At 42.7% G+C, this 22,947-nt stretch overlaps 1 protein-coding gene and 1 long non-coding RNA gene across 4 annotated transcripts in view; one reads left to right on the forward strand and one right to left on the reverse strand.

The window, feature by feature from the left end:
- Positions 1–4,529, forward strand: part of LOC146810188 (uncharacterized) — a 40,970-nt gene extending 36,441 nt beyond the window's left edge. Inside the window, exons 3-4 of the long non-coding RNA XR_014966560.1 lie at positions 4,243–4,355; positions 4,442–4,529. This is a non-coding gene — a long non-coding RNA (uncharacterized LOC146810188). The remainder of the gene's footprint in view (positions 1–4,242; positions 4,356–4,441) is intronic.
- Positions 1–22,947, reverse strand: part of SMIM36 (small integral membrane protein 36) — a 333,253-nt gene that overhangs the window by 270,921 nt on the left and 39,385 nt on the right. The window contains exon 2 of one of the 3 annotated variants that reach the window (XM_085617171.1): positions 12,648–12,675. The exons of the other annotated variants lie outside the window; for them this stretch is intronic. The gene's annotated coding sequence lies outside the window, so the exon portion shown is untranslated. Of the gene's footprint in view, positions 1–12,647; positions 12,676–22,947 lie in introns of those variants that run through there. 3 annotated transcript variants of the gene reach the window in all.

Below are 22,947 nucleotides of genomic sequence, written 5' to 3' on the forward strand. Positions count from 1 at the left end.
CAGGCAGCCTGGGCCGGCCCGCAACTGTGCAACATGACATCATCAAACTAAGTGCCGCGGACCCACGGCCACTCATCATCACACACTGCATCAATCAATATAAAAACATATAATCACGGCGCCTGCCAGGCCCTGCCCTGCCTCACCTGCGCAGATTTATTTTAAACTCATGATGATTAGGCCGCCCGCCGCCGCCGGACTACCCCAGGCCATGCCTCACCTGGTGGCGCTTAAGTAACTCTATGTACTGCACAGTCCAGACCAGTAGTCTACTCCACCGAGTCCACTGACCTCAATGCAGCCAACGTCGTCCAGGTCCCGCTACTTTGAACGGCGGCTGGCTCGCCACGATGACTCGGACGGTGTGGTGGTGAGCCTGAGGCAGTGCGGGTATGCTGGGGTGTGGCAAAGCATCTAATGCGCGCGCATTGCAATGTGAAAAAGTATGCGCACACTGCTTGCCGCGCCCAGCCCCCACAGATTTGCTGAGCCTGGCCCTGAACCGAAACTGAATCCATCCCAGTAGTACTGTAGTACTGACCCATCCAGGCAGCACTGCCGGGCCGGCCCGCAACTGTGCAACATCCACTACTGGCAACATCTGATCAAACTAAGGGCCACGGCCACTTATCGTCAGACCAATCAACATTAAAAAAAACAGTAATCACGGCGTCTGCCAGGCCCTGCCCTGCCTCACCTGCACAGCTTTATTTTTTATATCATTAATCATGATTAGGCCGCCGGCCTACCCCAGGCCATGCCTTGCCCTCACCTGGTCCGCCGGCTCCGTTGGAGTTCAACCACGAGTGTGGCGCCGTTGGAGTTCAACCACCAGTGTGGATACTCGGTGGTGCTGGAGATGCGGTGCCGGCCACGGTGGTGAGATGCGGCCGCGCAGGTATGCTGGGGCGTGCCGTAGCAAAATTAAAGCAGCGAATGCGCGCGCATTCAATTGCAAAATCTGCGCACGCTTTGCTGCCTCTGCCGCGCACAGCCCCAACCCCCGCAGAAGAAGACCAGCCCAGGCAAAGCCCTGCCCAACTCAGTGTCCCGCCCACTGGGCCGGCAACACTGATCCGCGGCCGGCGGATTGAGCAGAAGTCTAGTCTTGTGAGTTGTGAAAGAGACGAGTGAGAATGAGAATCGGAGTCACGTCACCATTCAGTTAAGTTCTTCACCATGATCATCAGTCCTGTCATGAACAACACAACCAGTACACGGTAAAGTGACAACAGCACTTACGGACGTATAGCAGCACACGCTCTCTGTGCCAGTGCCACTAATTGTCAATTACTGACGTGCACTAAATGCAAGCACCGGCACAAATTAAGCTCTGCTCACACAGATGAACGGACAGTGAGGCCGGGAACAGGAATAACTCTGCAAGAAACCGAAGCAGGAGACTGATCGGGGACAACGCCATCGGGCAATCACACAGGCAAGTGGGCGCGTTCACAGCGTAGGAGTCCGGCGGGGGTGTACTAGCACTGGAGCATGGTTTGACCTGACATAAGAGTTGCTGTGGCACCCGCCCCCGCATAGCGGACACTTCTGGTGCAACGGTGGGAAATGTAACAAAGGCGCCCTGAGGCTCAGGGTCGAGACTAGGACTGGACGGTGGCAAATTGTACTGAAGGGGTCTGTACAACCCGATCAACAGTGAGAGACTGAGCGGCTTTGTGCAGCTTTGTGAAACAAAAGAAGGCTGCAACCAAGCTTCCTAACACAGTGCCTTCCGTCTCTCAACGCCTGGGGACTGAGATTAAAACAGTGAGTGTACACGTCGGTATTTCCCCCACAATTTACAGCATGCCAGTAAGGCATGTTTGCGCCTGATAAAAGCAGATGTATCCACCTAACAATAAGGCCAGCATTGGGAGAGCACCTGGTGCACCATACGCTCAATACGGGAGGTGTCTACCAGAGACTACGGAGGTAGGCAAAACAAAAGGCATGAACAGGTGAAGTGGGGTAGACCTCTGACATGAACCGCTGTTCTGGGGCGAGAAAGACTGTCAAGTAACACAGTGTTGATCTCCAAGACACCCATGGTTAGAATAATACAGAGAGCCCTGGGTAGCACCACAGGCTGAGCAACAACATAGGTGTGAATAGGGTGGGGAAAGCCACTGGACGCCCTACTCAGAGGCGCATAACTGAGAAACAGTGTCACTTGAAGGGCGGTAACCTCGACCTACATGCTGTTTTGTTCAAGACCGTGCAGGGAAGCTAGTTTGGCATCCACCGAGACACGACCGCAAGTTACAACGCAAGGGAGAGAGCAGAAGTGAGGTGAGATCAGCACACCAGAGGTTCGGGTGCACAACAAAACTACCTGAGCTGGATCATAATGGGGCGGCCCAGAGCGAAACAACAAGACCTCCCCAACTGGAGAAACAGATGGCACAACACAAAATGACTCGTCCCAGAATAGCGAATAGGACGTGATACTACCCACGGCAATCGGAGCTCAAGGAGACAAACTAGACCTGATACTCAAAGAGATACGGGACTTGTGCATAGCAATAGAAGCGCAAATAGGCACGTTAACTACCAATTTCACTCTCCTTAGGGCTGATCATGCCAAACTAGTCGACAAAGTTAAAAACCACAAAATAATATTAGATGATCTGGTACCACAACAAACAACCACCTCCTCAAACCTAGAACAACCACAGCGCCAACTAAAAGGGTTGCAGGACAGAGTGGATGACGCGGAAGGAAGGTCTCGCCGCAACAATGTGAGAATTTTAGGTATTCCAGAAAAAAGCAAAGGTAATAACCCAACACAATTCGTTGAAAGATGGCTATGGGATCACGTTGCACAGATAGGCTTGTCTGAGATGTACAGTGTGGAAAGAGCACATAGAGTCCCTCCCAGACCGCCGACACCCGGGGCACCACCCAGACCGATAATTGCAAGAATCTTAAATTATAAAGATAGAGATACAATCCTACGCGCAGACAGGGAACAAGCACTGTTTTATTTTGAAAATAAACGTATTTCCATCTATTCAGACTTCCCGTTAGCGGTCCAGAAAGCAAGAAATACATTTCGAGAAGTGAAGAAGGCAATCCAGACCCACAATCTGAAATATGCCATGATGTATCCAGCTCGCTTGAAGATGATATACAGACAAAAATCGCTGTTTTTTGACAACCCATGGGAAGCGATAGAATGGGTCGAAATAACACTAACTCCACACTTGTCTCAAAACATATCACAGGAAAGCCAATAGCAACACCCTCAACTGCACAAACCTGGTAACACTAAAATAAACAACTACAGAAGAGCGGGAAAAGACCAGGAGAAAAGTTCAACTAGGGAACAAATTTCAGAAAGTTAGAAAGACGCTATGCTGACGGCAGTGGCGCTGATGGAACAAGACACATCTTCAATTGTCAAAACGGTAGACTCGTCGGAGGACCCGGATGCCCACTCGGACTCTGAAGGCAGCCTAGCACTGTTCCCTGTGGTAACCCCACAGACTGCGAATGACTTCTGAAACTGGGCGATTTGATCCTTAAATGGACGTACTTGGATGTATCAAATGAGTATGAATGTATTATTTGTGCCGTGGAAAAACTCTCATGCCCCCTATATATGTATACTAATGGGGTTCAAGCCGAAGCTTTCAGAATGTGTTTTTTGTGGCACGTCCATAGATGCGCGGTGGAAGTAAGGCGGTTACCACCCCCCCTCCCAGTGGCAACTGCACTGTGTTATAGCTTTTGTAGCTTTATTGTTGTATTTTTGTTAATGGTTTGGTCCTCTAATGTTATATGGGGGAACCTAGTACTGGGAATTCAAATGGGGAATCTCAATGCATACTCAGCTGCACACACTTATTCACCCCAACAGCAGAGTAGGGCACGGACCCGAGAAATGTTACATTATACAGAGAAGAATGACACAACCTAGTAAGTATATATACACGTCCTGGAATGTGAGGGGATTGGGCTCCATACATAAAACCGGCCAATCAGAGTGTGTGTCTCTGGGTATATATTGATGTTAGGTCAACAGTATGCCTTACGCTGTCGGATACGGAGATAAGAAGAACCCATTGAAAACCTTCCAAGACATACGCTACGGTGAGCTGAACGGGTTAAACTTGCCCCTATTATAGAGTCACAATCTTAGTCACAATCTCCATGCCTTATATTAACTGACTATAGTTTACGGCACCTTTTTTTGATCTCTTGGGTGATATATCGGCATTCTCTGTCTGTTTGCTGCAGGCACTTTTAAGGCCAACTAAAGGGGCTAACACCGCGACCAGCGAATGATACGTGTCTGCCTGCTACGGCGACTTTACAACAAACACGCCAAGTAGCTCTCTGCAAATCAAACGGTAGGCATCTGAACTGTTATGTTCTGTGATATTATTTAGCAACGACAATCTAAATTCTAGACTCATGATAACGGTTCGTATTTTAGGTAAAACTACTTGAAAACCATATGAGGACGAGTTCACAAGCAAGAAACATCCTGCCCCATTCTGCAATGACGTTTGGAAAGGGTCTCGGAATATACTAACTTCATCATTGAATAAGGTGACTAGATTTGATAATCCAAAGAAAATATTTAAGATTCATTTATATTGGAACATGACAACCTATCTATCTCGAAGAGATAAGTTAAGGAGGAATATCTGCCTCATGCGTGAATAAGAGACAATAGTGTCGATAAAATAAAAAATTCTTTTATATAAAAAAACACATGACATCATTTTTAAACATAAACTGAAGGCTGATTCACATATTGTTGCATTTCCAGATGGTCTTGAAAAGATATAATGAATAAATAGACAACAAGGAATCAGAGGAAATTGAGACATGCTATAAGGTATTGTCCTGAATTTACATCTTGCTCCATATATTTAATAATATCTTTAACTTCCCTAGTCCGAGTAGCCCATTTGCTAGGAGATAATTAGAAATAGTCTGATGTGGATGTAAATACCACCCCCAAGAAAATATTATTGATATTGTTTTAGTTATAACCAAATCACCGAACTGGATATGAAGTGAATTCAGAATATGATCATATGTATTGATAACAATATGGCTTCATATAGGATTATTTTATAGAATACACAATGAAGGTGCAATGTATCAATTAGTGTTGGCTATAAATATAACTTTGTGTTATTGATACATCTGTCAACAGGAGTCTTTGAACACGGCAACCAAACAGTGCCCATAATAAGAGAGACGATGAAATATCTTTCGTCTTGAAAAAGATGGACAATTCAATCTAACCATCGAAACGCGTCGACGCATTACTGTGACACAATCTGTGGGAACAGCTTTTCTTGTAGACACTGTATTAACAAATTGTGTGTATGAAAAGCTTTTGAAACTTATCAACGGATGTGTTATTTAAATGACAAATTGTACTGTCTGTCTTTATCTCTCTGTTTCAAGTGTGTGGGATCATTAATTGTTAGATACAGCCATTGTGTTTTGTAAGGTCCAAATATTGTATTTTAGCCAGGTGTACAAGTCGTGCCCCTTAATTTAGTGGAATTCACTTTGACTATAGATGACATTCGCATGTTTTAGATGCATTTGTGACAGGATCATAAAGTGCTTTTGTCTGTTTTTAACTGATTTTTAATAAAATATTATGTTTGTACTGAATTGTATATGGGTATGATTTGTATTAACTAGACAAATCCTAGCACATGGGCTTATGATTGTGTCTTTTAAAACAACATTTTGTTTTCTTAATATCACCAATTCTTAAATCAATTTGCACCACGGGACTTTCATTTCTACCACTCCATACATAAAAGACATAGGATTTTAGCACAACTTAATCACAGGAAAGTACATATAGCTTTACTGCGGGAATCTCACCTCACGCATCCTGAAGCTACTAAACTACAAAAGAAATGGAGGGGACAGTTGTTTTATACATCTTACCCCACATTCGCTAGAGGAGCAGCAATATGAATACGTAGTGGCACCCCCTTCACACTATTAGACCAAAAAGTAGAAGAGTTGAGAAGGGTTCAGCTCACATGTGGCAAATGAAATTAATGACCGCCTCCTAGGTATATGGAAGTTATGAGCAAGAGGATTCCTTGGTATGGTGATGCCACATGATTACCCCTAACAAAACCTGAATGTATAGTCACTAAGAAGTTAATTTAATAAATGTCCTTCAATTAGCCTCCTAAAATACAATATAAAAACTCCAAAGCACTAAAAAAAGAGTTTACTCTGTATTTAGTCATCTGCCAAACTTCTCTGATTCTATATACAATGGCGGCTGCTCCATTTAGGCATAGAAGCATTACCCCCTCTGCTGCAGGCACAGCAAAGGTGAAAAATAAAGCGGTAATAAAGTAACTTTATTAGCATTTTATTTTTTGCTCTGCCAGCCACCAATGCTGAGTCATGTGAGGGCATTGCGGGGCGGGGCTATTGCAGCAATGCAGACTGGGAGCAGGGATGCCTGGCTACACCAGTTTAAACTGCGTATGTCACTTTGGCCAGCTGTCTTGTGACGGCCAGCCTCACCTGCACAGTTTAAAACTGCTCCAACCCGAGCTGTGTTAAACAGCCGGATGGATAGACAGCACAGGCTCAGTATAAGCACTGAGTCATCACGCTCCAACCAATCCTGGTGCTGCTTTCATGCTGGTTAACAGCATGAAGCAGCGTCTGGATTGGTTAGGGGAGTTGGCTCCGGGGGCATCACCGTGGCCATGCTGACGCCACTAGGAGAATGACTTGGTGATCCGCAGATAAGGTTTTTTATGTCATAAGCCTTTGTAGTTGGTACATGGTGGACCTGGCACCTTCCATCTGCCGCCAGCTCTCTAGATAGGTGCAGTAATACACACTAATGCAGCTCAAGAATCTGTGCTCCCTTGAGAGATTACAAGTGTGAAGAAGCCAGATGAGCGGCAGAGACCCCCACAGTGCAAGTTTCGATAACATAAAATAGCATGCGCATTAGCATAGACCATAACACACATGGGCACTTAGGTTGGTCCAGCTCGGCTGCATTGAGCAGCCGGGTTGGAGAAAGCCCATAGACTCCCTGGTCTGAGAAGAGCATCTTTCTAGCCGGCTCAGACCAATCCCCACGCTGCTCTGCAGCACGGGGATTGGACAAGGAGTCTGATGCAGCCCCAGTGCTTGCTGGCACATGAAGAAGAAGCACCCGGGACGCGGCGATCAACATATGGTAAGTTTTATAGTTTAATTGTATTATTTTCATTCTCCCCTTCCCCACCCACACGTTCCCCTCTTCCCCCGCCTCACTACCTTTATGTGTGGTGGCCGCCACTGCCGCACTGCTTCACTGCAGACCCTGTCAGCATGGCTGCCCCAAGATTACAGCAGGTTTTTTCATTAGCTTTCATCAGAAGATCCGCTGCTGAAATATGCCCTTTTAAATCAGCAAGGGAGTTAATGAAATGGCTTTCAACTTGTGCAGTGCTTTGACTGCAGAGATACAAGGCATTCACAGCCAGCCATAGCCACTGTGCGTACACAGACCATGCTCGCTGGTCGGACAGATAATGTGAAAGTGCATCTTTTTATTAGAATGGGTGGCGAGGAGTGAAAACTGAAGGCTGTCTGGGCAGCGAAGTAAAAATACTATAACCTCACCACTGCCAGCACGACTTGGCTGAATCACAGTCTAGGACAGTGGCTATAAGGCAAAGTGCTGTTGTGTATGCTTTTAAGTCCAGCACAGCGGCTGGAAGCACTGGCTGCAGAAGACTGAAGGAGTAGCTGACTACTGTGCCTGTTGTCTAAAGTGAGACGGTGTGTGCAGTAAGTCTTGGATTAAACAGCTGTAAAGGACTGTTATCCAAGCATTGAAATCTTTTTGAGTTTGGCAGCAGAGTCCAAACGTTATGTGAAATATTCTAGTTCAGCCTCTGCACACTGAGCATGTCATTGTTGTATGATGTTAAAGTTGCCCTTTGGCTCAGGGAGCTCATGTCTGGGTCACTACATAAAAGTCACGCCCAATTTTCATGGTCACCACTTTCAAATGTCACCAACCGCCACTGTCTATAGAGTGTTTCAAAAGTATCCACATGCCATAATAGTGCTTTCATTCAACAATCCAATAAAATATGCATGCTTAATTTTCAAATATTGGGTTCTTACTATGAATTAGGTAAATGTTTTGTTATTCACAAACGTTTTCACAGGTATGCCTGCAAAGTTGTGACTGTACAGTTTACTTAGATGTATTCATTGCAATCTTTTGTGAATTCAATGTTCATGAGACCAAACATGCAGATGTAAATTTGCCTATGTCAAAATCTCTGTTTAAGTGGAAATAAACATGCTAACTTATATTTTCCTTTCTTGCTCCATGGGAAAATAATTTTTTTCATGTGGGGAACTCCCATCCCCTACATTGCCACTAGCTTGGGGGTGTTTTCCAGTTACTACCAAAGTTATCAACTTTACGTTTCCTAGGCTGGCTAGGAATCTTTTCTTACACGTACCGCCCAGCCTTTAAACTGCAACAGGATAACATGAACATGGGCCTAGGTGTTAGACCACTTCCCCAGCCCCATCATCACTTAACTGTATTTAAATCATACCTGTCTCAATCACTCTTTGACTTGAGTCAATTGGGTTGACAAAGAAGGGAGCAGGGCATGGTGGGGGATAGACAGAGTCCAAATACCAAGAATAATTGCTCCCAGATTCTTGTCTTAACTTGCAACCCAGTCAACCCAAAATATAACAGCGACAAGTCACTGGACGGTTTGTTCCATTCGTTTCAATTATTGCATCTGACTCCAATATGACTTCCTGGAATACATCAGGTATAGTCTCAAAAATCTGTAATGAGAACAGGGTACCTTTTATTAATAATTTTGATATTAGTTTGTTGGAAGAAATTTGATCTCTGGATGGTATAATTTGGGAAAGTTATTTAGGTTATTGCTTGCCCGCTGTTCCTTCACCTTCAGGCAGAGCTGGGCTTGGCCTGGTGACACAATTTAGGGTTTCACTGTAATGTAAGGTCATTGAAGTATCCTTATTTTATCCATATGGTCTGGACATTTACATGTTTTTCCTTATACATTTTTTTCATGGTGTTAATGCCAGAGACAAATAGTGAAGCTACTTGACGTAGCAGAGATTTTGAGAGAAAGGGCGTCTGCTACCTTGCACTGTTTTTTTTTTTTTTTTAAATTTTTTATTGAAACAATAAATCAGTTACAGGCATGGGCCTACAACCACCAGGGCCGGCCGCTAGATTCAGAAAGGATCTTACAGTAGTTAAGGCAGTAGGCGACTCCTGGGGCCCAGCCCTGTAAATGGCTCAGGATAGCTCGAAAGAAACAGGAGACATACATTTAACATAAATAACAACTAAAAACAAAAGGCGAGGCATAAGGGCAAAAAGCGTGGGTCAGGCCACCTCCGGGGGACTCTACTCCAAACCTTCAATTAGCTATCAACAGGAGGGAGTACTGAAAGATCGGGGGGGGGGTAACGGGAGAGGAACATCTATATTCGATTATTACATCCAGTTGCAAGGAACCATCAAGGGTCAGGGGGACAAGGCAATATCGGTGTCCACTAGGGGGGGCGTACAGATACCCCCACGATACGCGTTCCATTGCCCCCAAATTCTACCCCATGCCCCGGGTTTACCGCGGGCCACATACACAGTCTTCTCCCTGAACATACACCAGTCCATGTTCTCCTTCCATACTGACACGGTGGGTGGCCGCTGGGAGCCCCAAAGCTGCGCAATATCCCTCTTGGCAATCATGTATCCCAGGGCCGCCCACCGAGTCTGGGCCGCGTTATAATCATTGGGCTCCCACACATTCAAGACACAGCGACGCACCTCCGGCAGCAGCGCAACCCCGGTGACTTGTCCCATGACCCCATGAACCCGACGCCAGTAACCTTGCACTGTTTTAACTTGATTTTAGGGGGTGAATTTAACATTAAATTAGTATTCATAGTTCCCCTTCTGGATCCTAATTTTTAGGATCTGTAATGAATGTGCTTTTTGCTAAAAGGACACACCCAAACCCTGCACTCCCACATTGGGGGCAAAAATAGCACTGCACATTTAAATAATACACTTCGAGCAGCACTCCCTAAAGATGAGGAAAGGACGCAGCACTCCCTTTAGGCGAGGCAAGAAAACAAATTCAGGTGCATTTATAGTAACACACACTTTGAGCAGCACTCCCGAAAGATGAGGAAAGGACGCAGAACTCCTTTTAGGCGAGGCAAGAAAACAAATTCAGGTGCATTTAAAATAACACACACAAGTTTATTAATGCAACATTTTAGAACGGTAGGCCAAATATATCATAAATGCAGATTCACAAATGTCAAGGGCTAAAATGTACAAGTAGATTAAAATGCAGTATATGCAAGTAGCAAAGAGTAGAAAATATTTACAAAATGGTTAGGAACACCTCACTGATTGAATTTTCATCATCCTTGCCAACTCAAGCTGGGAAAGCCCTTCAACAGCCCAGGAGGGAGTTCAATCAGGACTCAAGTTCCGTCACCTCCATAGCAATACATCTATTCTGTGGCAAGCTTCCACCTGGCCCTCGAAGGTTCCCAGCTTAAATACCATTACTATATGTGAGGCGAAGCTTCTAGAAAACCTTGCCCCCTTCTCATTAGAAAAACCGAGCTGGCTGTTCCAGTCTGCATCAAGGGCAAGACGAAGGCTGGCCAAGCTCCCATATTTTGACTCTGAGGCAGAGTTGTACATTCTCACATCTTCCAGCATCTATCTTGATGAAGCTCCCACAAGGCCTGCCAGAGTACATTAAACAAAAGCAATCGCTCAGAAAAACAGAAAGACCTTGAATGTGAATAACCCAAATGTTACAATGATACAATGTTGGATCCAATGATGACCAGAGGTAGCCAGGAAGTATAACGCAAGTAGGTTTATTGGTTGGTTCAGTAGAAGTATATTACAGGTCCCACCAGGAGCAGCATCTTTGCTGCTCAGCCCACTCTCTCCAACTGCCACTCTCACCACACAAGCAGGCACACCAACATTCCACTCTCTCTCTCATCAAGCATTCCAACATTCCACGCAGACATCACATTCATCCTGGCTGAGCAGCTAAGGGGAGGATGCACTTGAGGCAATTAAGATACAACATATCCCCTTCCCTTGGACAACAATAAACAACAATAATTTGCAACCATGCAGCAAGAAAGTATGAATGATGGTACTTGCATCGTTGCACACAATAAATATCAGAGGAATAATGAAAGTCCAGTGACAGGGAAGAAAGATGTGAATAAGTAGTAAAAAGTGACTAGAATGTAAGGAGACAGTGTGAAAAGCTTCAAGATAGCACATCCCCTTCCCTTGGAAAAACAATTAATAGAAATAATTCAAACATTGCATGTAAAACATTGCGTGTAAAACATTCGATTATAGCATCATAAAAGTAAAGAGAGAAGAGAAACAGAATATAAAGGAATAATAAGTGTGATATATTAGTAAGAGAAAGCAGAAAAATTGATGTAAGTGAAAGGTGCAAGGCGATAGAGAAAAACGTCACAAAATATTGAACGTATAGGGTTCACTGCCCAAAATGTGTAGGGTGCAGTGCCCATTGTGCATATACAAATAAAGTATGGGTACACTGCCAATTGCACTTTAAAACCAAAGATGGGTACACTGCCCATTACGCATTTCTAAACAAAGTATGGGTACACTGCCCATTGCGCATTAAAACTAAAGATGGGTACACTGCCCATTGCGCATTTCTAAATAAAGTATGGGTACACTGCCCATTGCGCATAAAAACTAAAGATGGGTGCACTGCCCATTGCGCATTTCAAACTATGCAAAAAAATAAAATAAAGGAAGGCGGAGGTGAACGACTATCCGCACAGCCAGATAAAAATGTAAAGGGTAGTGAGATAGTAACACTAATGCTGGGCACACAAAAGGCTGTATAAGGTAAAATCAGTGTAAAGGGTGTGCACAACTCTCACTGAAAGATAAAAAACAAGTGTATGGAGGCCAGCTCCTATACAATAAATACCCTAAAGATGAAGCCTAATACCCTGAAAGTAACTGTGGAAGCAGTCAATAATATATACTCCTAAGCATGAATCTCTATGAGGTGATAGTAAAACAAATTAACAGAGTAGCGTGCTTAAATGGTAACACATCAACTTATTTTAAAATCGAAAATGTTTTGAAAAGCAATCTTCTAAAAATGGAGCAAAGGTATAAGAGTAGAACCGTCACCAATAAGAGATAAACATATTTGGCAACAAAATCAACAAAGTAGAACAAGACCATGACTATAACCCCAAACAACTTACTTAGCGAAGCGAAAGGTAAACAAGTTACAGGGCATGATGACTCAACATGTATGGCATAAAGAAATACTGTGAGTAACGTAAATGGAAACATGTGTATGAGTCAAAGGCCAGTTAAACAGTCTTTTAGTTCCACACAAGAAACTAACGAAATTGTCAGGAACAGTGTCAATTGTTGCAGTAGTATTATGATTACCGAAAAATTGTAGCGCCATTTCAGAAAGTTGCTAGTAGGCATCGAGGGTGATTAATGAAATCACTTCACTTCCATGTTGTAAGGCGATAAGTTCTACTGGATACTAGAAGAGTCTTGGTGCGGCGAGGCTTGCTTGAATCTTTATTGTTCTGAGTATACACAAAAAAAAACATGGTTGGCAAATGCTCCGACTTAATTGTAATAAGCAAACGTGGTTGGCAACAGCGCTGAGCATGAATAACTGTGCAGATCCAAAATGGAGGCACGCAGCACAACGGAGAACCGGGTGGCTCTCAACACGTCCATGCATGTAGGCGTCAGTGAGCAGCAGACTTGAGAAATGCGGAGGCAATGACGTGAAGGACTGAAACATCGTAAAGTTGCCAGGACAACACAGAACAATAAGGTGAGCCTGTGACAGCATGGCAGGCTCCTAACAGACTGCATCAGTCTCGCGGCTCTCACTGAAGTGCTGTGGCTCGCGGCAGCCATTCAAATGCCGCCGAGTGTAACTGCGGGCTTTAAATAATAGTTAAATAGTCACCAAAATACAGCAGTTTGATGAATGAAGGAACGGTTTTGCCGGATATCAGATCAGGATAACTCAAGTAAACACCACACGTGCGGCTCACAAACTCCCTTGGCAAAGTACACAGAGCAATCTTCGATAGATTGGCCCCCCGATCTCATGGCAAACAGTCATCGAGGGTCATAAATAACGTTGACTCTCAAAGTTGTCTCTGCATTTTTAAATACATTGCCATATTCTGTTGAAAAACAAACATCCGGTGCAGATGGATCAGTATTTTGATTTGTCAATCTTGAAAGTGAAGTGGTTAGCGCTGTATATTTTTCTTGAAGTCGACAACTATTGATGTAAGGAACGTGAAGCGCCCTGGGCAGGCTGTCCAGATGGTGGAGGACACTGGTGGGACTCGGGAGGGCGTACTTTTCCTTAGTTTTAAAGTTGCTTTGCTTTAAGTAGTTTCTTGAACATATAAAGTTCTGTAAAATTGTAAGTTTCCTCACCTGCCGTAGTCTTGTGGCCAAATCACGCAGGGTTTCTTCCAGATCGTCGCTAATGTTAAAATGATACAATGTTGGATCCAATGATGACCAGAGGTAGCCAGGAAGTATAATGCAAGTAGGTTTATTGGTTGGTTCAGTAGAAGTATATTACAGGTCCTACCAGGAGCGGCATCTTTGCTGCTCAGCCCACTCTCTCCAACTGCCACTCTCACCACACAAGCAGGCACACCAACATTCCACTCTCTCTCTCATCAAGCATTCCAACATTCCATGCAGACATCACATTCATCCTGGCTGAGCAGCTAAGGGGAGGATGCACTTGAGGCAATTAGGATACAACACCAAACAACTTGTAAGCACTGCTGTGCATGCAGAAAAACTGCAGCAAGGCAAAGCCAGGAAAAAAGCCAATAGTAACCCAAACAACTTACAAGCACTGTTGTGTACGCAGAAAAGCTGAAGCAAGGTAAAGCCAGAAAACAAGATGACATGAGGCCATGTCAAAGCCAATAGTAAGAACTCATAATTCTCATAACTGTACAACACAATACACATTTCTGCACAACTGCTTATAGCATCACATACTTTATCTCTCAATGTACAACACCGAGCACATGTATGCACCACCATCCACAACACTGCACTTCGAGACCAAAAAGTACATTCCACACCTCTCTCTCTGTCTCATGCCTTCAAATGCACATCCCACACCTTCTATTCTTGGCAAGACTGTTCTACTTCGTGACAGCTCCCACTGAAAGACAGCTAGATTACAAGAAAGAAGAGACTCAGGCATATGCAGGACCGTCCTACATTAAGGCTAGCGTAAAATAACACACTAAAGTCAGTTAAAATTATGGTAGTCGAAGGTCATCATAGGGTGCCAAATCACAAGAGTGCCTCTTTCACTACAGGATCTGAAGGAACCCAGATTTCAGATAGTGGGCACAATGCATGCATTTGTCCTCATTTAACCTGTGCAACAAAGCTGAAATGTTTGAGGGCTGATAATCAACTTTCTACCTTCATTGGCCAGGGCCATAGGACTATAATTTTCCTCTCTTGATCAACATCTGTTTTAGCCCAGTCCGGGGGAAAATGGAGAGCGGTTTCAGCAATCACAACGCTAATGTCCTAGCGCTGAACATACCCATTAAAATATGAGACACCCAAGAAAGAAATTACTGGTCTAGCACTCAGGGACAAGGGGCCTAGGGTTAGAAGAAAGACTTCAGATATCCCTTCATTGTTTAAACTATCATTAGAGCCAACCTAACCTTAGTCAACAAGTGTTTAGCTTATGGCATTAACTACGGACATTTGATTATCGATGCCTTTGTCGCTGTAGGGAAACTAATCAGGGAAGCCCTGTTAACTCCGTCAAGAAGCACCTAATCTGACAAAGCGTAGTGGTTTGGTAAGTCCTGCAGGGGAGCTAACAGATTGCTGCAAAAATCCCCAAATAGGAGCCCAGAGGATTAAGACAAAATTCTGAGCTGCAGAAACATCTATAAACTAACCTTAAAAAAGAGGAAGAAAATGCTTAAAGAGGAATCTTGGGAAACCTGGTTTCATCATGCTCCTTCAAGGACACCGGATTGTTCTGAAAAACTGTCAATTAACTCAAGTTTAATACAGGGGGGTTGAATTTAGGCTTGAATATCAAGGCCGAGCTATTGATGGACTACTTCTGATCAATTTACCTTCTGGATGGGCTGTACAAAGCCGGATGTTTTTACATTCCCATGAATGTACCCTCTTCTCATTAGGTTTGAGATACAGGAGGTGAGCAGAGCAAATTAAGAGAGCCACTGTGGAGTTAGTACGATGCATGCACGATTCGGTCAGCTGTATCGCCTCAGTCTCAGCAAGACGAAACAGCTGTTGGAATTGGACTTTGGGGGGGCATAGCAGGCCCCCCTTCACCCGGATCCCTTCAAATTGATCACGGGGGGTGTGCATGGGAGTCCCCCCGATCCTAGCATACACACTTGGCAGGCAACATGGGGTGCCCGCCACAGGGTGTACACTTTGCCCCACCAACCCCTTTTTGCCATGGGAGCCTGTGTACGCGTCGGTAGAGTTCAATGGCAGTCCGAGTGAACCGAGTCCGTCAGCATACGACTGCATCGTACTCGTTCGATCGGACTTGCACAGCACGATTCGCTTGGAAAGCCCTCCGGATCCGAGTCGTATGGAGGATTTTTCTAGCGAGATCATAATAGGGCCCTAAGTGGTGAAAGTGGTTGTCTGAGTTATCTTGCACAGAATCATGAAATTGACCAAAAGCAACTAACGATTTACCCGAAGTACAATCAGGGTTCATACTTGGCTTAGGCACCCATGAACAATGTCTAAATCTCCTCTTGTGAGTAAGCAAAGATACGATGATTAAGCGGGGCCAGCTGTTTTTATCCTTATGGACCTCACTAGTGCCTTTGACTGGGTTAACCGGTCAACTCTTTGGGCTATTTTGATCAACTTGCTTTGGATCAGATCTTAATTGATTTTCTATGCACATTACATACTTTGGTTACAGCATCAGTAAGATGTAGAGTGGAGGGGAGTGTGTTAATTCATTTGCATTAGAGCATGTGGTCCTTAAGGGCTGTGTCCTTGCACCAAAATTGGTTTTACTGTACTGTTGTGGCTTGTGCTGAAGGCTGCAGCACAAGCCGCAATATGAAAAATACACTTTTTTAACATCCATGCGCACAGTGTGGTAGGCACCATGTGGTGCCTGCCACACGGTGCATGGATGTTTAGGGGGGCACCATAGGTGCACCGTAGGGCCCATAGCAGAGGCCATGCTACTAGGGGCCCCCAAATCCATTTCTACAAGCCTTTCAATGGCGGTCAGTTGTCTGAAAGGGACATCTTAATCCCTATGGCAATGTCTGAGCAAGCAGCCACCACCCTTATTGTAGGGTATTACATTCCGACCTACGGTCGGACAGGCTCTTTGATCCCATCGGACGTGTTGGTCTGTCCCTCCGACCCCTGCCTCCGACTGCCCGCATCATAATGCGGCGGTCGGACTGCGGGACCAGATGTCAGTTGGACCGCAACCGACATCGTAATGAGGCATATAATGTTTGCAGAGGATGGGATCTCCTGGGGACCCATTCCTTTTTGTGAATGGCTGACAACTCAGGTCAGGAGTCAATAACAACCTGCCCATTCCACTCTGTGAATCAGTATCCATTCACAATCTCACTTTAGGAGTTGGTAAAGGTTTGTTGACTCATAAAATGGTATTAGTACATATTGCACACATATTTTGCGTCTGAAAAATGCTCTTATTTTGTGGATCACAGCCTTTATGACCACAATATAGGTTGGTATATAAAGAACTGATTTCTCTATGAAAACCATGCATCAGTAGGTGCTAAATGTAAAGCATTGTAAAACCTTAAACTGCGCATGAAGTGCAAAGAATTGTTTGCTATTTACTCAGAACTCGATCTATCATGCAGTTGGCTTATTTGCATCTGAAATGACATGACATCAACCTCATAACAATTCAAATAAATCAAGGATTTCTCTGATCTACGCATGAAACACCAAAACAAAATCCTTTAAATACGTTGAGCCAGTGTGACCTTGTTCATAACTTTCCCCTGCTTGGGTTTCGGTAAAAAAATGCAGTGGCTAAGAGGATGATCAGCTTAAATGTCCGCACATCCCTGACTAGCTTAGAGATACTGTGCCATTACACAAGAAGCAGAAATCATTTCAAATGTTCTATTCTTTCCCTCTCACTTCAAGACTGATGTCCAATACTTGATGGCAGAGTATATCTGGTCTCCTTCCTCTTCTATCATTCTTACCATCTACACTTTTCTCCTTTTTCCTTATCCATAGTCTTCAGCAAAGATAAATGAAAGTAAGAGGTAGTGTCTTGAAAGTGGTCATTTAACAGGAGCCTGTAATAACGCTACAACTAAGGGTAAGCATCCTGAGTATCTTTGAAGCAAATTAATGTAGCACACCCTCCGATAATTAGAATACTGTGTGATATATTATTACCTCTGCCAAACCAACATTAATCCATCTGTCGCATTAAGAGAGAACCAGTGGTCATCTCTGTACTATGAAAGGAACCACTTTCACTGTGCTTCCTTTCATGGTGCAAAACGTTTGGTGGATGGCCATTGTTAGTTTTGACAGCCACTCACCAAAATGTTAAGCTTTTTTTGTTTTTCATAACCAAACACCAAAAGCAGGAGTTTATTTCTGAAGAAACAAGAAACAAGTGACTCCAAAACCTTGAGAGAAGTTATCTGTCATTTGTTTTTTCTAACCATCGTGGTGGTGACAGAAAGAATAAAAATACAGTATTAAAAAAAAAATCTAGTAAAAAATATTAAGATGCAGAAATATAGAATCTTTAATATCATTATCCACAAATATCATGATGCAGGAATATTTTTGACAAGAATATTGATTTTCTAAGGTAAGTAATGTCGATGTTAAAAATATCTATGCTATTAATAGCGTTTACAGAAATATCTATGTTTTTAATATCAATGCTAAAAATATCAATGTTTTTAATTATCATTTACAAAAATATTGTTTGTAATAATATTGTTTTTTAATGATTAGTATGTATTTTGGTATATATTTTAACTGTGTATGTTATAAATCGTTTGTATAATGATTGTAATGTTTTTTATATAGTTTGGAAATTGTTTGTTCTTTTAAAATTGAATGTAGTTATTTCTTGTAATTTTTAGTGTTTTGGTGGGATGTAGGGTTTGCAGAGGTACAGTGTTGGAAGTAAATTAATTATAATTAATGAATAGTTAATTTAGAATCATTATTGAAATTGCGCAAATAATTTATTTTTTAACTTAAGCTTTAGGTGCGTGTTGTAGAATTTGTAGAGGTACAGGCTGGGAAGTAAATTAATTCTAATGAATAATGATCTTTAATTATTAATTATTTAATTGATAAATATGTCAATTGTAAAGTTATGCTTTAGGTGTGGGTTGTGGGGTTGATAGTTCATTAAGTGCATTGTGTAATTAAGATATTTTTTAAGTTATATTTAAGGTGCCGGTGATTGTGTTTGCAGGGAGTTAGGGTCGGAAGTTATTTAAAATAATTATTTAATTATTGTTTAATTGATAATTAATTATGTAAATTGGTCAATTATTATAATTTTTAAGATATATTTTAGGTGTGGGTTGTTGGGGGTACAGGGTGGGAAGTTGATTAAGAAATCATTTTTGATAATTATTAATAATTTGTTAATAATTATTCAATTGGTAATTATGTAAATTGTGAAATAATCTTATTTGTTAAATTATATTTTAGGTGTGTGTTGTTTAGTTTATAGAGGTAGATGGTGGGAAGTTATTTAAATAATAATAAATGTAAAATTATTTATTCATTTATAAAACATTGTGTTATGTATTATGTAATGTACTAATTGTGTTCTGCATTTAAATTTTAATTGTTGCCTGTTATGATTGTGAGAATATAGGGCCTCAATGAGATGTCGGTTGTACCGACCATTGCGGCTGGGATCCGATTCCAACCGCCGAGGCCATGTAAGTTCCCCCATCATATTACGATGCAACCGCTGCTACCACGGCAGTCTCATCTACAGCGGTAAACATACCCCTGTATATGTCGCTGAAATTGCTTGCAGACTCACATGAAACATGTGTGGGTATATGCCTTGTTCTGCATGTACCCCATTGGTGGAGTGTGGCAATCTGCGCCCAGTCCTGTCAATGGGGATTCTTATCACCTACGGAGTTACCTGCATTCTGGTGCCCATAGAGTCATAGTCTTCGTGGTTCAGCTGCAACGGTGTAGGGGCACCTGGAGAAAGAGATCCATCCCTGAGACTGTTGGGGAGAAGCTGATTTGGGTGAGTATGCACCCCAAATCCTTAGTTTCCGATGAGTCGAGGCAGCCGTTGGACCGCCACGGTCGGATCGCCAAAAATGCACATCGTAATCCGGACGGCGGCTGGAACTTCCTGTACAGCTCTATGGCTGCTGCTGTTCTCAAATTGCCTTCTCAGTGGTCGGAGAAAGGCTGTTGGAGTCGGCGGTCTGTTAGTGGTCAGTCAGAGTACACGATGCATGCATCGTAATCCGATGGTCTGACTGACCGATTCCGATAAGACCACGGTGGTCCGACCGCCTCCGACAGAACCGTGGAAGTCGGCAACATAATGAGACCTATAGTGTGGTATTTTAATGAAATTAGTATTGGTTGGAATTGATAATAATTAAAAAAAGTAATAATTATGTACATTGTTTTTTATTTTTATTTAGATATATCATTTTACAATTTAAATATTTTTTTTGTTATTTAATAGAGTTGTTAAAATATGTTATTTATTTAAAGTGAACTACTCTCTCTCAACTGTTGCATAGACTGGAGCAGGAATAGTGCATTGTATCCCTCCATAGTCCAACACTTTCCTTACTGTTGCTCAGACTGGAGAGATAATAGCAAATTGTACCCCTCCTGGGTCCAACGCTTTCCCTACTGTCGCACAGACTAGAGTGGGGATAGTAAATTGTAACCCATTTGAGTCCAACTCTTTCCCTAATTTTGCACAGACTTGAGTGGGGATAGTAAACTTTACTCCTCCGGGTCCAAAGCTTTCGCTACTGTTGCACCGACTGGAGTAGGAATAGTAACTTTAACCCCTCCTGAGTTTAATGCTTTCACAGACTGGAGTGGAAATAGCAAATATTACACCTCCTGAGCACAAAGCTTTCCCTGCTGTTGCACCGACTGGAGTAGGAATAGTACATTTTACCCCTCCTGAGTCCAACGCTTTCCTTACTGTTTCACCCATTGGAGTGGGAATAGTAAATGATACCCCCCCCCCCCCGAGTCCAACCCTTTCCCTACTGTTGCACGGACTGGAGATGGCATAGTAAATGCAACCCCTCCTGACTCCAACGCTTTCCCTACTGTTGCACTAACTGGAGTGGAAATAGTAAATTAATTTTACCTCTTCTGAGTTTAACACTTACTCTACTGTTGTGTAAATTGGAGTGGGAATAGCATATTGATTATTTATATAGTTTTGTATTCATATTGTTTAAATATATGTTATTATTATGTTTGTGTATATACATTTATATTATTTATGTAATATTAAAGATATTTTTAGTAAAAACGTATTTTTAAATATTGCTTATTTTTTATGTATAATTACAATAGAAATATTGTTTTCAAAATTACAGTAAACATATATATATATATATATATATATATATATATATATATATATATATATATATATATATATATATATATATATAAACTTTCACTTCTTCAGAACACCGGGACACTTCCTGCGTCGGTGCATCCAAGGGTCCGAAGCAACCCAAGAATTTAAATCAATTTCACTAAGCACCAAAGTACTGTTTGCACTCTCGTCAGGAAACAATCACCGCTACGAGTCCATCCGTTATTGGAAGATCTTGTTTTTATTACATATTATGGAGCAACAGCCAGAAAATTACCCTACGCGTTTCGGCGAAACTCGCCTTGGTCACACAAGGCGAGTTTCGCCGAAACGCGTAGGGTAATTTTCTGGCTGTTGCTCCATAATATGTAATAAAAACAAGATCTTCCAATAATGGATGGACTCGTAGCGGTGATTGTTTCCTGACGAGAGTGCAAACAGTACTTTGGTGCTTAGTGAAATTGATATATATATATATTACCTACTGGCGGTCGCCAGTAGGTAGTTATAGTTAGGACCCTGTTTCCATAGGAAATCCGCAACATTCTATTTAGAATAACTTTGGCGCCGGTCGACGAATCCTCGCGAAATTTTCAAAACTAATGGGGCGCTACGCTCCGCTCCTACCCTGAAAGTCTCGGGGGGATTCGTCAAGCGGGGGCTGAGAAAAAAGGGGGGTCCCAAAACACGTTTTCCCCATGCATTTTTCCATAGGACCTTTAGACACAGCTACAGCCCGAACGGCTGAACAGAATTACTTGTAATTTGGCAGAGAGGTAGTCCTCAGGTCAAGGAAGTGTCTTTTGTAGGTCTGGTGTAAATCTGTTCAGTAGTTCCTGAGAAAATAGCATTTAAATCAATATATATATCTGTAAGCGCGCTCCGAGCGCGCACCGTAAGCTTACCGTACGCGTACGGTGCCGTGCGCGAGCGCGATTCTGATTGGCTGTTAGATCTTAGTAAACATTCGAATCGGTCGAAACCAGGAAGTGTCGGCCGCCATTTTCTCTCTCGCACTCGGAGGGGTGGAGGAAAAACAAAGTTGGATATCATAAAAAGAGGGCAGGCTAGACAGCTCCTAACCACCTAGCCTTGGTTATGGTGTGCCAGAAGGCCATCCAAGGCCAAAACATTTTTTTTATTTTTTTTTTAAAAAACGCCGAATACGCTGACCGTACGCGTACGGTAAAAAATTAATTTAAAAAAACAAAATCCATATTTCCCCCCCCGTGTGCAAAAGGTGCCTGCAGTGCACCTTTTGTGCATGGCATATCAATTATTCAGAGAACATTTAATAGAAAACCTTTCAGAACGAAGCGCATAATATGTCCTCCGTGTGCGGACGGTGTGCGGAGCGCGCACCGCGTGCCCACCGTGCGTGCACGGCACTAACTGCATTAAGTGGGCGCGCGGTGCGCGAAGCGCACCGCGTGCTCACTGTGCGCGCACGGTGCACGAAGCGCACCGTGCGCGCACGGAACGAACTGCGTGAAGTGGGCGCACACGGCACGAACGGCGTAAAGTAACTTAGCATTTAAAAAACCATACAAATTCACTGAAAAAACCATAGGTTTCACACATGTTATAGTTAGGAATTAGCATTTAAAAAACCTTGCAAATTCACTGAAAAAACCATAGGTTTCACACAAGTTATAGTTAGCTGTACATTTCACTCGTAAAAAACCAATGAAATTCCACGTTATAGTTAGTGCAGGCAACTATAACTCACCCGACCGCAATCCTCTGCTAATGACATATGTGTCTTTATGAAAAAAAAATATTTGTAATATATGTATAGCTAAAATTTAATGGAAGAAGACATGGGCAAATAAGTGTCTAAATACAGTATTAGCATCAGCAGAGGATTGCGGTCGCGTGAGTTATAGTTGCCTGCACTAACTATAACGTGGAATTTCATTGGTTTTTTACGAGTGAAATGTACAGCTAACTATAACTTGTGTGAAACCTATGGTTTTTTCAGTGAATTTGCAAGGTTTTTTAAATGCTAATTCCTAACTATAACGTGTGTGAAACCTATGGTTTTTTCAGTGAATATATATATATATATATACATATATACATATATTACAGTAAACATATATATATATCCCAAAATTGTCACAAATTAATGCGCTCTCAGTAACTAAGGACTCCACATCCAAATCAC

This window comes from Triturus cristatus, chromosome 7, assembly GCF_964204655.1.
Source record: "Triturus cristatus chromosome 7, aTriCri1.1, whole genome shotgun sequence".
Classification (NCBI taxonomy): Eukaryota; Metazoa; Chordata; class Amphibia; order Caudata; family Salamandridae; genus Triturus; species Triturus cristatus.